Source organism: Protopterus annectens, chromosome 17.part0, assembly GCF_019279795.1.
Source record: "Protopterus annectens isolate FY-2018-M chromosome 17.part0, PAN1.0, whole genome shotgun sequence".
NCBI lineage: Eukaryota > Metazoa > Chordata > Ceratodontiformes > Protopteridae > Protopterus > Protopterus annectens.
The window spans coordinates 704,450,119-704,462,464 of record NC_056751.1 but is presented as its reverse complement, the minus strand read 5'-3'; positions in this window follow the sequence as shown (position 1 = coordinate 704,462,464).

The following is a 12,346-nucleotide window of genomic DNA, read 5'->3' as shown; positions in this document are numbered from 1 at the left end:
GGTAAGTGTGCGATAGTGAGAATTTGGGTTTAGGGGTGGGTTAAGTGAGTTAGGGTTAGGCCTCGGGTGAGGTGAGTGTATGATAGTGAGAATTTGGGGTTAGGGGCAGGTTAAGTGAGTTAGGGTTAGGGCATGGGTGAGGTGAGTGTGCGATAGTGACGGACCTTAGGGTTAGGGTCTGGGTTAAGGTAAGTGGATAGATAGATAGTAGTGTAGTGCAGGGTTAGATGTAACTTTTAAATGTATATGTGTGGATTGCTGCTTTTTAGTGTGCTTGTGGTGTGTGTGTGTTTCTTGGAACAGCAATTTTTTTCCCTGGGAAAAAATTCACTGTTTTGAGGTTTCGATATTGTTAGAGTTCGGGTTTTGCAGTTCGACGTTACAGCATTCGATAATGAGCCGTTTCAATCATCTGATATAGGCCCATTTTTTAACTTTGTTTCCAACATTCATATACAAAGACTTAAATATTTCAAAGCAAGTGTTAATGAGAATGTATTAAGTAATTCTGAGAATGTCATTATTGATGGTGACAAGAACAGAGGACAAATAGGCCACAATGTCTCTCACTTAGATCAGTTTATGGCCATAGCCACTACTCCTACATACACGGATAGGAACATTAGTGTGCAGAGTGTTTCAGACTCAGTAAAAGATAGTACAACTAGCAGTAACAACACAGTTCAAACAGCATATTTTCGGTTAGGAGCATGACCAAAGACAAATACTGTTCCAAAAAAGAAAGCAAACAGTGCCAACAAAAGAAAGGGGAGAGGCAAGGGGAAAGGACATTAAATGATAGTCCATGTAGGAGTTGATCCACATAAAAACATACTCGGAGGCTCTAAATAAAAATCTGCCTAAGCAGCAGAGACCTCCAAAGCAGACACCCAAGCAACCGCTACCCCAAAACAAAACACGTGCAACACATAGATCACAAAGCCAGTGTGCCAAACAGTCACAGCCCTTAAGGCTAAACAACACACCTGATACACTTGTAATAGGTGACTCTATCGTTAGGCACACTGACGTCCCGCTCACCAGGCTGAACAAGGAGAAGGTCACAGTGAGCTGCCTGTCGGGCGCTAGGATCTGCCACATAACACAAGCACTCAGGTCACTCCAAGGCAAGTACAAATATGACTCAGTCATTGTCCATGCTGGTGTGAATGACCTGAGATGTACCTCCCTGGACTACATGAAAAGAGACATAGAGGAGCTCTCTGAGCATGTAGCCCAGGACGGTATGACCCTGACCTTGAGTAGCATCTTACCCTCACCAAGAATGATGCCACAATATGAAGACAAGATGATCAATTTCAACAATTGGCTTAAGTGTTGGTGTCATTCAAAGGGGATCCAATGCCTGTCAGCCTGGGATGACATGCTCGACAAGCCACGATGCTTCGCTAGGGACGGCTTGCACCTGATATTGCTTTCGGATATTGGCAAAGGCTCTTGCTACCCCCATAGTGCCTTTTTTAGGCAAGGCTCAAAAGACAAACCCACCTCCATAGGTATCACAAGGGATAAGAAACTAAGAGTAATGCTACTCAACGCCAGAAGTCTAAACCTCAAGATGCACGACTCAAAACTCTCCTTAGCATGGAGAATATCGATATCTGTGCAGTAACAGAAACCTGGTTCAAGGCTCCCGAGAGCACCCCAGCACTACCAGGTTATACCTCATACCATGCTTTTCGCCCCAAAACTTGGACCGAACCACAAAAGGGGGGGAGTATCAATATTCGTCAAAGATACCCACACCTCCAGGTTGGTGGCACAGCACTAAGCATCAGAGACTATCCATGTGCAACTAACTGTGGGTAAAACTGCCTTCCAGTTTATAGCCTGCTACAGACCACCCTCCCAAACACAGGAACCCCACTTGGCCTTCCTGAGAATACTGGAAAATATGAAGGTCTCTCCAAACACCATTATATTGGGCGACTTCAACTACCCAAACATAGACTGGGAGCATTACTCTAGCTCCAACACCCTAGCCCAAAGGTTCCTAGAATTTATAAACTCAAATGCTATGGAACAACTTGTTACCACTCCCACAAGAGGGGAAAACATACTGGACCTGATCATCACCAACATGGGGCACTATGCTCCAGACCAGAAGTGTATCCCTCACTGGTAAGATCAGACCATAAACTAATCTCACTGGATATTCACATCCCAACCCCACCCCCTGCCCAGAAAACCACAGTGAAAAACTTCTCTAAAGCAAATTTCACACACCTCAAAACCAAGGCGAAATCCTTCAAAGCCCCCGGGCCTGTGGAAAATACGGCCCAGACCGCAGAATCCTTTATAAACGCATTCTATGAACACCTTCAGGAATGCATGGATCATGCAATCCCAAATAAAACCAAGACCCAATCCTCCAAAGGCAGACGTCCTGTCTGGTGGACCCCAGCCATAAACAAACTATACAATAGAAGGAGGACGCTACTACATGATAGAGCAAAATCCCAAAAAGGGAAGGCATCTCTGATCAGTATTAGCAAAAAACTACGGGCACTCATAAAATCGTCAAAGGCCAGCTTCGAGAGAAAAATTGCACAGGACACTAAGGATAATCACAAGGCTTTCTTTAGTTATGTTAGGAACCTGGGTGGGAATTCCCAGATATGCTCAGAATTAGTCCAAAATGACAAAAAATACACCGAGCCCACAGACATTGCCAACATCCTAGCTGACAGGTTCAGTGCAAACTTCTCCCCCCTCCCCACCAAAAGGGCAAATAACTATCCCAACAGAGTGCTGCCCCTGACATCTCAGATGCTCAGGTAAGAGCCGCCTCCAAAGCAAAAACACAGCATCAATGGGACCAGATGGTGTCCCGGCTGCGCCCTACATGAACTCCAAGAAGAGCTAAACCCAAACATAAAACTACTGTTCAATCTTAGCCTTACTACAGGATATGTACCCAAAGAGTGGCGTACAGCAACAGTGGTCCCTCTCCACAAAGTTGGTGCCTCAACGGATCCTGGAAACTATCGCCCCATAAGCCTGACTAGCTTGGTCTGCAAAGCTATGGAAAGGATCATCATGGACCTCATAAATAAAGATATTGGAGACCTACAGACACTGGATCCTACCCAGTTTGGCTTTGTTAAGGGCAGATCCTGCCTCTTAAACCTGGTCGATTTCTTTGAAACAGTCACCAAGGCCATTGACGAGGGGAAGGTGATACCCACCTCCATAGGTATCACAAGGGATAAGAAACTAAGAGTAATGCTACTCAACGCCAGAAGTCTAAACCTCAAGATGCACGCACTCGAAACTCTCCTTAGCATGGAGAATATCGATATCTGTGCAGTAACAGAAACCTGGTTCAAGGCTCCCGAGAGCACCCCAGCACTACCAGGTTATACCTCATACCATGCTTTTCGGCCCCAAAACTTGGACCGAACCACAAAAGGAGGGGGAGTATCAATATTCGTCAAAGATACCCACACCTCCAGGTTGGTGGCACAGCACGAAGCATCAGAGACTATCCATGTGCAACTAACTGTGGGTAAAACTGCCTTCCAGTTTATAGCCTGCTACAGACCACCCTCCCAAACACAGGAACCCCACTTGGCCTTCCTGAGAATACTGGAAAATATGAAGGTCTCTCCAAACACCATTATATTGGGCGACTTCAACTACCCAAACATAGACTGGGAGCATTACTCTAGCTCCAACACCCTAGCCCAAAGGTTCCTAGAATTTATAAACTCAAATGCTATGGAACAACTTGTTACCACTCCCACAAGAGGGGAAAACATACTGGACCTGATCATCACCAACATGGGGCACTATGCTCCAGACCAGAAGTGTATCCCTCACTGGTAAGATCAGACCATAAACTAATCTCACTGGATATTCACATCCCAACCCCACCCCTGCCCAGAAAACCACAGTGAAAAACTTCTCTAAAGCAAATTTCACACGCCTCAAAACCGAGGCGAAATCCTTCAAAGCCCCCGGGCCTGTGGAAAATACGGCCCAGACCGCAGAATCCTTTATAAACGCATTCTATGAACACCTTCAGGAATGCATGGATCATGCAATCCCAAATAAAACCAAGACCCAATCCTCCAAAGGCAGACGTCCTGTCTGGTGGACCCCAGCCATAAACAAACTATACAATAGAAGGAGGACGCTACTACATGATAGAGCAAAATCCCAAAAGGGAAGGCATCTCTGATCAGTATTAGCAAAAACTACGGGCACTCATAAAATCGCCTAAGGCCAGCTTCGAGAGAAAAATTGCACAGGACACTAAGGATAATCACAAGGCTTTCTTTAGTTATGTTAGGAACCTGGGTGGGAATTCCCAGATATGCTCAGAATTAGTCCAAAATGACAAAAATACACCGAGCCCACAGACATTGCCAACATCCTAGCTGACAGGTTCAGTGCAAACTTCTCCCCCCTCTCCCCACCAAAAGGGCAAATATCTATCCCAACAGAGTGCTGCCCCTGACATCTCAGATGCTCAGGTAAGAGCCGCCTCTCCAAAGCAAAAACACAGCATCAATGGGACCAGATGGTGTCCCGGCTGCGTCCTACATGAACTCCAAGAAGAGCTAAACCCAAACATAAAACTACTGTTCAATCTTAGCCTTACTACAGGATATGTACCCAAAGAGTGGCGTACAGCAACAGTGGTCCCTCTCCACAAAGTTGGTGCCTCAACGGATCCTGGAAACTATCGCCCCATAAGCCTGACTAGCTTGGTCTGCAAAGCTATGGAAAGGATCATCATGGACCTCATAAATAAAGATATTGGAGACCTACAGACACTGGATCCTACCCAGTTTGGCTTTGTTAAGGGCAGATCCTGCCTCTTAAACCTGGTCAATTTCTTTGAAACAGTCACCAAGGCCATTGACGAGGGGAAGGTGGTCCACGCAGCCTACCTGGACCTGGCAAAAGCCTTCGATACAATACCCCACTCGGGCATTATAGATAAGCTCACCAGCTTAAATATAAACCCCTATGTCACTAGATGGGTTGCAAACTGGCTCAAGGACAGAACCCACATGGTTAGAATTGCTGGAGCCATGTCAGACTCCAAACCAGTTACAAGTGGCGTCCCACAAGGCTCAGTCCTGGGACCTCTCTTGTTTGGTATATATTTCTCGGCGGTACAGGCCAACACGGAAGGACTGTGGCTGACCAAGTTCGCAGATGACTGCAAACTGGGCGCCATAATCAACTCTCCAGCCGACACAAGCATCCTCCAAAAGGGCCTCATAGAAACAGACAACTGGTGCCAGAGCCATGGCCTCAAGCTAAACGCCAAAAGTGTATAGTCATCCCTTTGGCAAAAACAAAGTGCCCACAAATTACCACATAGGTGGTAATCCATTAAGTACAGAAGAAGTCATTAGGGACCTGGGGACCCAAGTTGATAGCAATCTCTCATTTGACAACCACGTGGCCAAAGTGGTTAGAAAAACATTTTATATAGCCCACCTAATCATGAAGGGATTCACATCTAGATCAGGGAGGTCATCGCCTCTTTACTCATCCCTCCTCAGGCCCATAATTGAGTACAATGCCCCTTTTGGGATGTACCTTACCAGACACCTGCAGCAACTGGAAAGACCCCAAAAGTACCTCATCAAGAGGATCAAAGGGCTCAAACAGATGCCATATGCTGCCTGGTTAAAGAAACTCCAGCTCTACTCAGTGGCATACCGCCTGCTTAGAGGCGATCTGTGCCTGACGTATAAAGCCATGTCCAACCCGGAATTAATGGACATGCTGCACCTCAGAAAATCCAAATCCCATCGAGCTACGCGCTCGAGAGACTTGAACCTCAGCACTGAAATAAATAGGACATGCTGGAGGGACAGATTCATAACCCAGAGGCTCCCTTCACTCTGGAATAAAATCCCAGTCCAGGTTAGGCAGAGTCCCACATTGACTCTCTTCAAGAGGAATCTTGATGAGTGGATGGGAGATCGTAGGTTTACCCCGGCTATCACTTCTGTGTCACTGTTAGACAGAGGCACAGTATACTAACCTCAAAAAAAGGCATAGCAAAATTAATTTAAAATGGGTGGCGAAAGCCAAACACACTCTGGCTAGGCTTATAAATGCCCTAGGGCAGATAGCCTAGTATGAACCTATGAACCTATGAACCTATGTCCTATTTTTAATTTATCGACTCAGTTTTTTTTCTACAGATGAGGTGGATGATCTCTGAAAAGGCTTTACTTTTATGCCTTTGGATAGAGTTACATATATTGACCTCATTCTTGACTTTAAACTATATGTTAGAAAATTAAATCTTATATTTTTCAGCAAATCAAAGAAACTAACACTAAAAACCTGTCAGAAAGCCTAGTACATTCAACCCCAATTTAAACATGACTTTAAATGCATTTGCTAAGTCGTGTGAAGCTGACTTTGACAAAATATGTAGGAGTTGATCCACTGTTCAGGTATATACAATGTAAGCAAAGCTCAAACAGATGCCATTAAAAGTTTAAGGTCCAACAAACATCTAAGATATATGAAGGCAGACAAGGGCTGTGGCCTAATAGTCATGGAAAAGGAAAATTATAGGTCTGAAATTAAGTGCATGTTAAGTGCAAGATGTTATTTTCTATGGAAAAGTTAGCAAAAGTTTTGTTACTAAGAGTTTCAATAAAATTGATTATGAATTATTTTATTTATTTGACAAAAATACATTAATTATCCACTATATGAATTTTTGACTGTGGACGAGCCTGAATTAGGTAAAATATTTGGTATACCTAAAATTCACAAAAGTCAGGCTCGTCCACCATTTAGACCTGTTGAGTCCAGTCCTAGACATAAAACTACAACCATTTCTTATTATTTGGATAAAATGTTAAATCCAACAGTACAGAAGAATGAATTTTATGTTAAATATTCATGGTCTTTGTTAGATCAGCTGAGACATTATCAATTTCAAGGTAGAGCGAGATTGTTATGCAACATAGATGTTGTCTCCTTATATACAGCTATTGAAGTAGGGGATGGAATTAATGTTATGAAATCATATCTTTCCCAAGTTGCCAAGTTAGATAATATTACTGTCAACCTTTATGAAAATCTGATGAAATTAGCTTTAGATAACAGTTTATTTGTGTTTGGCTATGAAATATATAAACAAAAAGTAGGAGTAGCTATTGGTGCTCATGTAGCACCATCATTTGCTAACCTGGTACTGTGTTGGTGGGAAATTGCATATTTAAAGACACACCACTTGTTTGAACAAGTTTGCTGATATAGGAGTTTTATACATGACTTGTTTTTATTTCGTGTGGTGAAATTGGTGATTTTTACACCTTTGTTCAAGATTTAAACACCAATTTACCTTTGTTAGTATTTACTATCAGGGATGTTGGTGAAAAGGTTAATTTTTTAGACCTTTCTATCCATTTAGACACTATATTTTAAGGGTCAATTAATTAAAGCCAGCTGCATTACTAGCGAAGACACTAATTACAGTGAAGAGGTTAAATATATTTCAGATTTATTTCTTGAAAGAGGTTATCCCAAAGAGAATTTGAAAACCATAGCTGAAGAAGTCAGTAAACACAGGGAAGACAGGTTTAGTCTGATATAAAAATGTGGGTTTAGTGGCCAGAAAATCATTTGTGGTAAGAAAGACCGGGATGGTCACAATGACAAATATCAACAGCTTTGTTTTGATGAAGACAAAACACTTGCCTTGCCAGTCACAATTTCAAAGGTTACCACTATGATTAGAAATATAATAACTTCCAATTGGAAAATTATTATGGGAATCCTGACTTGGCTAAGGTTATAGGAGATAAGCCTTGTTTTGTTATTAAGAAGTCTACTAATCTTAATAAGTTACTTAAATGTCACCCCTATACTGATATTAAGTTTCATTTACCCAAGATGGGTACTTTCGGATGTGGCTTTTCTAAACAATGTAGGTTTATGTGTAATAGTAGTACCATACATTTTAACCATTTAGACAAGGTAGTTACAAGCAAGGGTTACTATAACTGTCTCAGCAAAAATATAGTTTACGTCAGTCTTTGCAGCACTTGTCATGCCTTTTATGTTGGAAAAAGCATTAGAGCTCTTAAAATAAGAGTTAGGGAGCACATGAAAGCCATTAAAGACAAAAGTACATTAAATGCACTTAGCAAGCACAGTCTGGGTTGCAATGGTTTTAGAAAATTTCATTTTTTTTGTCCTTGAACATATACAAGAATTTAATTTTATTAATGGTTGCAATGAGTTACTTGAAACCCGTGAGCTATGGTGGCAGATTTTTATTGAGGGCAGATTGGCCACCAAGGCTTAATGAACACATCAATATGAAGAGTCTGCTTAAATACAGAATTTTATAAATATTAGATGTTTTTATTATTCAACAAAAAGATAGTTTACTATAAGTTAACTTTTTTTGTAAGTGGACTATTTATTGAATTGTGCCATTTTACTGATGGATTCAGGTAATTGACTCAGTTAATTATTTAATGAGATAGTCTGTGCTATTGGATTTTATGGTTGAAATAGATATAAATATGTTTTGTAGTGAAAATTTCTTTTTTCTGATGAAGTCCCATACAAATAAATAGGAACAAATATGCTAACATTCTAGTGCTGTGATTATTTTCATCAGCTTGTTTTTGGTCTTGACCAGTGCCAAGTTCTTTTATATAGATAGGTAGATAGATAGATAGATAGATAGATAGATAGATAGATAGATAGATAGATAGATAGATAGATAGATAGATGTCAGCTCCCTTTCTCACATACTCCTAACTATAATAGCATACGTGTTTGCTGCAGGAACCATGGCAATCCCTTGTTTCTGAAAGTAGCATCTATTCTGAATAACGAAAACATTATTTTCTAAAATAATAGTTATTAATATTGCTATTTCTGATAAATGTCAAGCATGCTATATAGGGAAGATAAACAGAAAACTGAAAGAATTTGTGAATACATACCATATATTTGAAGAGGAGGAAAAAAATGCACTATTTAAACATATTAGTGAAACTGATATATACACTTTTAAGTTTGCTGTTTTACAACTTGTTTATTTTAATAAGAAAGGAGGTGACCTGAAGTCCAGGACAGAATATAATGAATCTTCTTCTTCTTTTTTCAACTTTTCTTGGTTAGGGGTCTCCACAGCAGATCACCTGTCTGCTCATGATTGGCAGTGTAGTTTTACAGTGTCAAGTTGCCAGCCTGACGCCCAACCTTCCACAGGAGGCACACACATGCACACAACCACACCTAGGGCCAATTTAGAGTGTCCAATCCACCTACAGCACCCGGAGGAAACCCACGTGACCACAGGGAGGACATGCAGACTCCGCACAGAAGGCATTCCAGCCAAGGATCAAACCGGAGAACCTCTTGCTATGAGGCGGCAATGCTAACCGCTGCACCACCATGGCCACCCACAGAATTTAATGAATAGCACTTGATATCTAATTTTAGAGTTGATAAAATTCTGGGACTAAATGTGAGTGTCTCTTAAAAGCTGCATTAATGCTTAGACAATAAAGATGACGATTGTCTAATAGGGAACACTCATTAAGCTTTTAAAGTTAGTTTCAATATTGTTTGGTTTTCATGTGTGATGAAGCACTATCTGTATGAATGCTTGGCTAGAATTTATTAAACCTGTTACAGTTACTGCTGTGGTCCAAGCTCCTGGCTTGGTTTGCCTGTTTGAACTCTCTTTGGCTCCTGGTTCATTATATCACATTGTGTCACAGAAGAAAATGGTTGAGACACAATATATCAACCAACTTTTTGTACAACAAATTTAATCAAAAATCAAGAACAGCTAAACACTATGATTGTAAATATAAGCAATGTATTTACATTTACAAGCAGACCCAACCCTTAACCCAAGCCCCTAAATTAGCGTACACCAAAACATATCTACCTTAGAAATTAAATAAAATGATTACAGAAGTAAACAATCTGTTTTCATTTGTGATTAAAACTAACCAGACCTCCAAAGTAAACACTACACCAAAACACACCTACCTTAACATCTAAATATAATGATCACAAATAAAACCATTGTGTTTACATTTGCAATTAAACCCAAACCTTAACAGAAGCCTCTAAAGTAAACAGTGCACCAAAACATACCAACCTTACAAACACACTCCTCTCCTAAACAAAATACCTAAAACTCTACTTTTAATGTTGAGGGGCTTTACTTTCCTCATGCCTGATGTATGAACACTGTCTTCCCATCTTTGAAACTTAAATTTATTAACTACATGGTCATATACCTGCAAAGAGTCGATGAGTCATCAGTCAACTATGACAAAATTTAATAACCTTCAGCACTGATAATGTTCACACAAAAAAATAGCTCTTGTACCTAGGGTAAAAAGTTTAGTTCCTCCCACTTTCATTTGCCTACTGTGTTACTCACTTAACAAGAGACTACTCCCAGGTCACCCCTGAAAAGGAACAGTTGTGTTCAATGTGCTTACCCAATCAATAAGATGGTAAAAAAAGGTGTGACAAATCCTGCTATGTACACATACACACAAACACACACACACACACATATATATATATATAGAGAGAGAGAGAGAGAGAGATGGGCATAATTCAATACATCATAATGACATATTTTGCTTATTTTAAATATTTTTTGTTTTTATTCTGTTTTTTTTTCGTAATCTCTGTTGGGGCAGTGGATGCGGAGCACCACAGAGCCGATCTGTGCTCATACATACATAGCTGACAATTGCTAGACATCTAAAATAGAAACTGGTAGTAATTCATTATTTATTTATGTCTGTGTTTATTTAAGCGAGTTTGTGCAGCATGCTGTGGTGCTTAGCAATGCTAACAGGTAGCCCAGTAGCATATGTGAAGGTATTCTAGTTGTCATAGTCTCCAAGAAGCTAAATGGGTAGAGATACAGCCTAATGTTTAGTAGGTCCTGGGTTCAAGTCCATAGCAGTGATAAGAAGTCTAGAATTAAATTTATTATATATGTTTAATTTTAAAAAAACAAATTTGTGAAATATGGCACTGCTGCATTGTGCTGAACACTGCTTAAAAATACTAATGGCTACTTTTGTTTGTGCGGTGCTAAGCTGAACTAAAACCTTGGTTATGCGAGTTTTTGCACTGCTTACCTGAGCTTGGCTGGTTTGCGCGATGGTAAGCAACATGGTGCCTTTTTGAATGTTGCTCAGTCATGTATAAGGGTGAGAAAACAGCCTATATTAGGAGCAATAGGTGTGAATTCTGCAACAGTCTTTGGAGTCTGATCAACTGGTGATATGGCAGGTGATGTTTGTGAAGGTGGTGCTTTTGGGTGCAGAGATGAGGTGCTCAGGAGTCCAAGGTCTTTGTTGGGCTTCTGGTAAAAAATCATGAACCCAGGCTGTAGACTAGTGCATGTGTGTGTTGTACCTTTAAGAATCATTTCAAGGTCCGCACGTGCACATAAATAGCAAGCACATGCTAGCTTCAGTGCCATTTTGAGAGTGCAGCCAGACAGTGAGCATGTATGAGTGTAATAGCTACTTTTTTATAAGTTTATCTAAATTAAAGTTATTAAGCCTCAATCCTGATGTATTTGTACATAATAAAGCAGCTTGAACAGAACCCACAAAGACTCGTCTATTTATCCTGACTGTTTGAATGACATGCTGTCAGAACCGGGATTCCAGAGACTGCTTTTCAGAGCTACGAGGTGCAGAGATAACAGTGAAGGTAAACTAAGGGAAACGAGCACGAAAAAGGGCCATAAATAAACCAAAAGTAATGAAAACTTGCACAAATTATTTATTTTATGAAAAAGATAAAATGGAGCATTACAAGGGCACAAACCACATTATTAAACAAGCAAGAAGCACAAAATGTTCATTACTTAAATGAAATGTTTCAAATTAAGGCATTTGATAAAATGATTATCAGAAAAGCACATAAGGGGGTTGAAATTACCTTGGAATTGCAAAACAAACATGCTTAAATCAAAGTGGGCATGTTTAGAGTAAAATGAGCACAAGAAAATTATAATGGACATGGAAAAAAGTTAAATGAGCAAAACAAATATAATAAGGGCAAAAAGGGCACATCAAGCATAAATAAAGCAAGGCGACTACATTTTTTTGGCAAAGTACTGTGTTTTGGCATAATTACTATTTTGGATTGTATTCAGGGCATAACTAGAGTTATTCAAAGCATCTCAAAGTGTGTAAAAGTGCTTACAGTGTGTGCTAATTACTATGCATTTATTCCAAAGAGTTTATTTGTGTGCAAAGTGCAGCTATTTCATGAAGTACAAAGTACAGCTATTTCAAAACATTTCTTGTGCTGAGTGTGT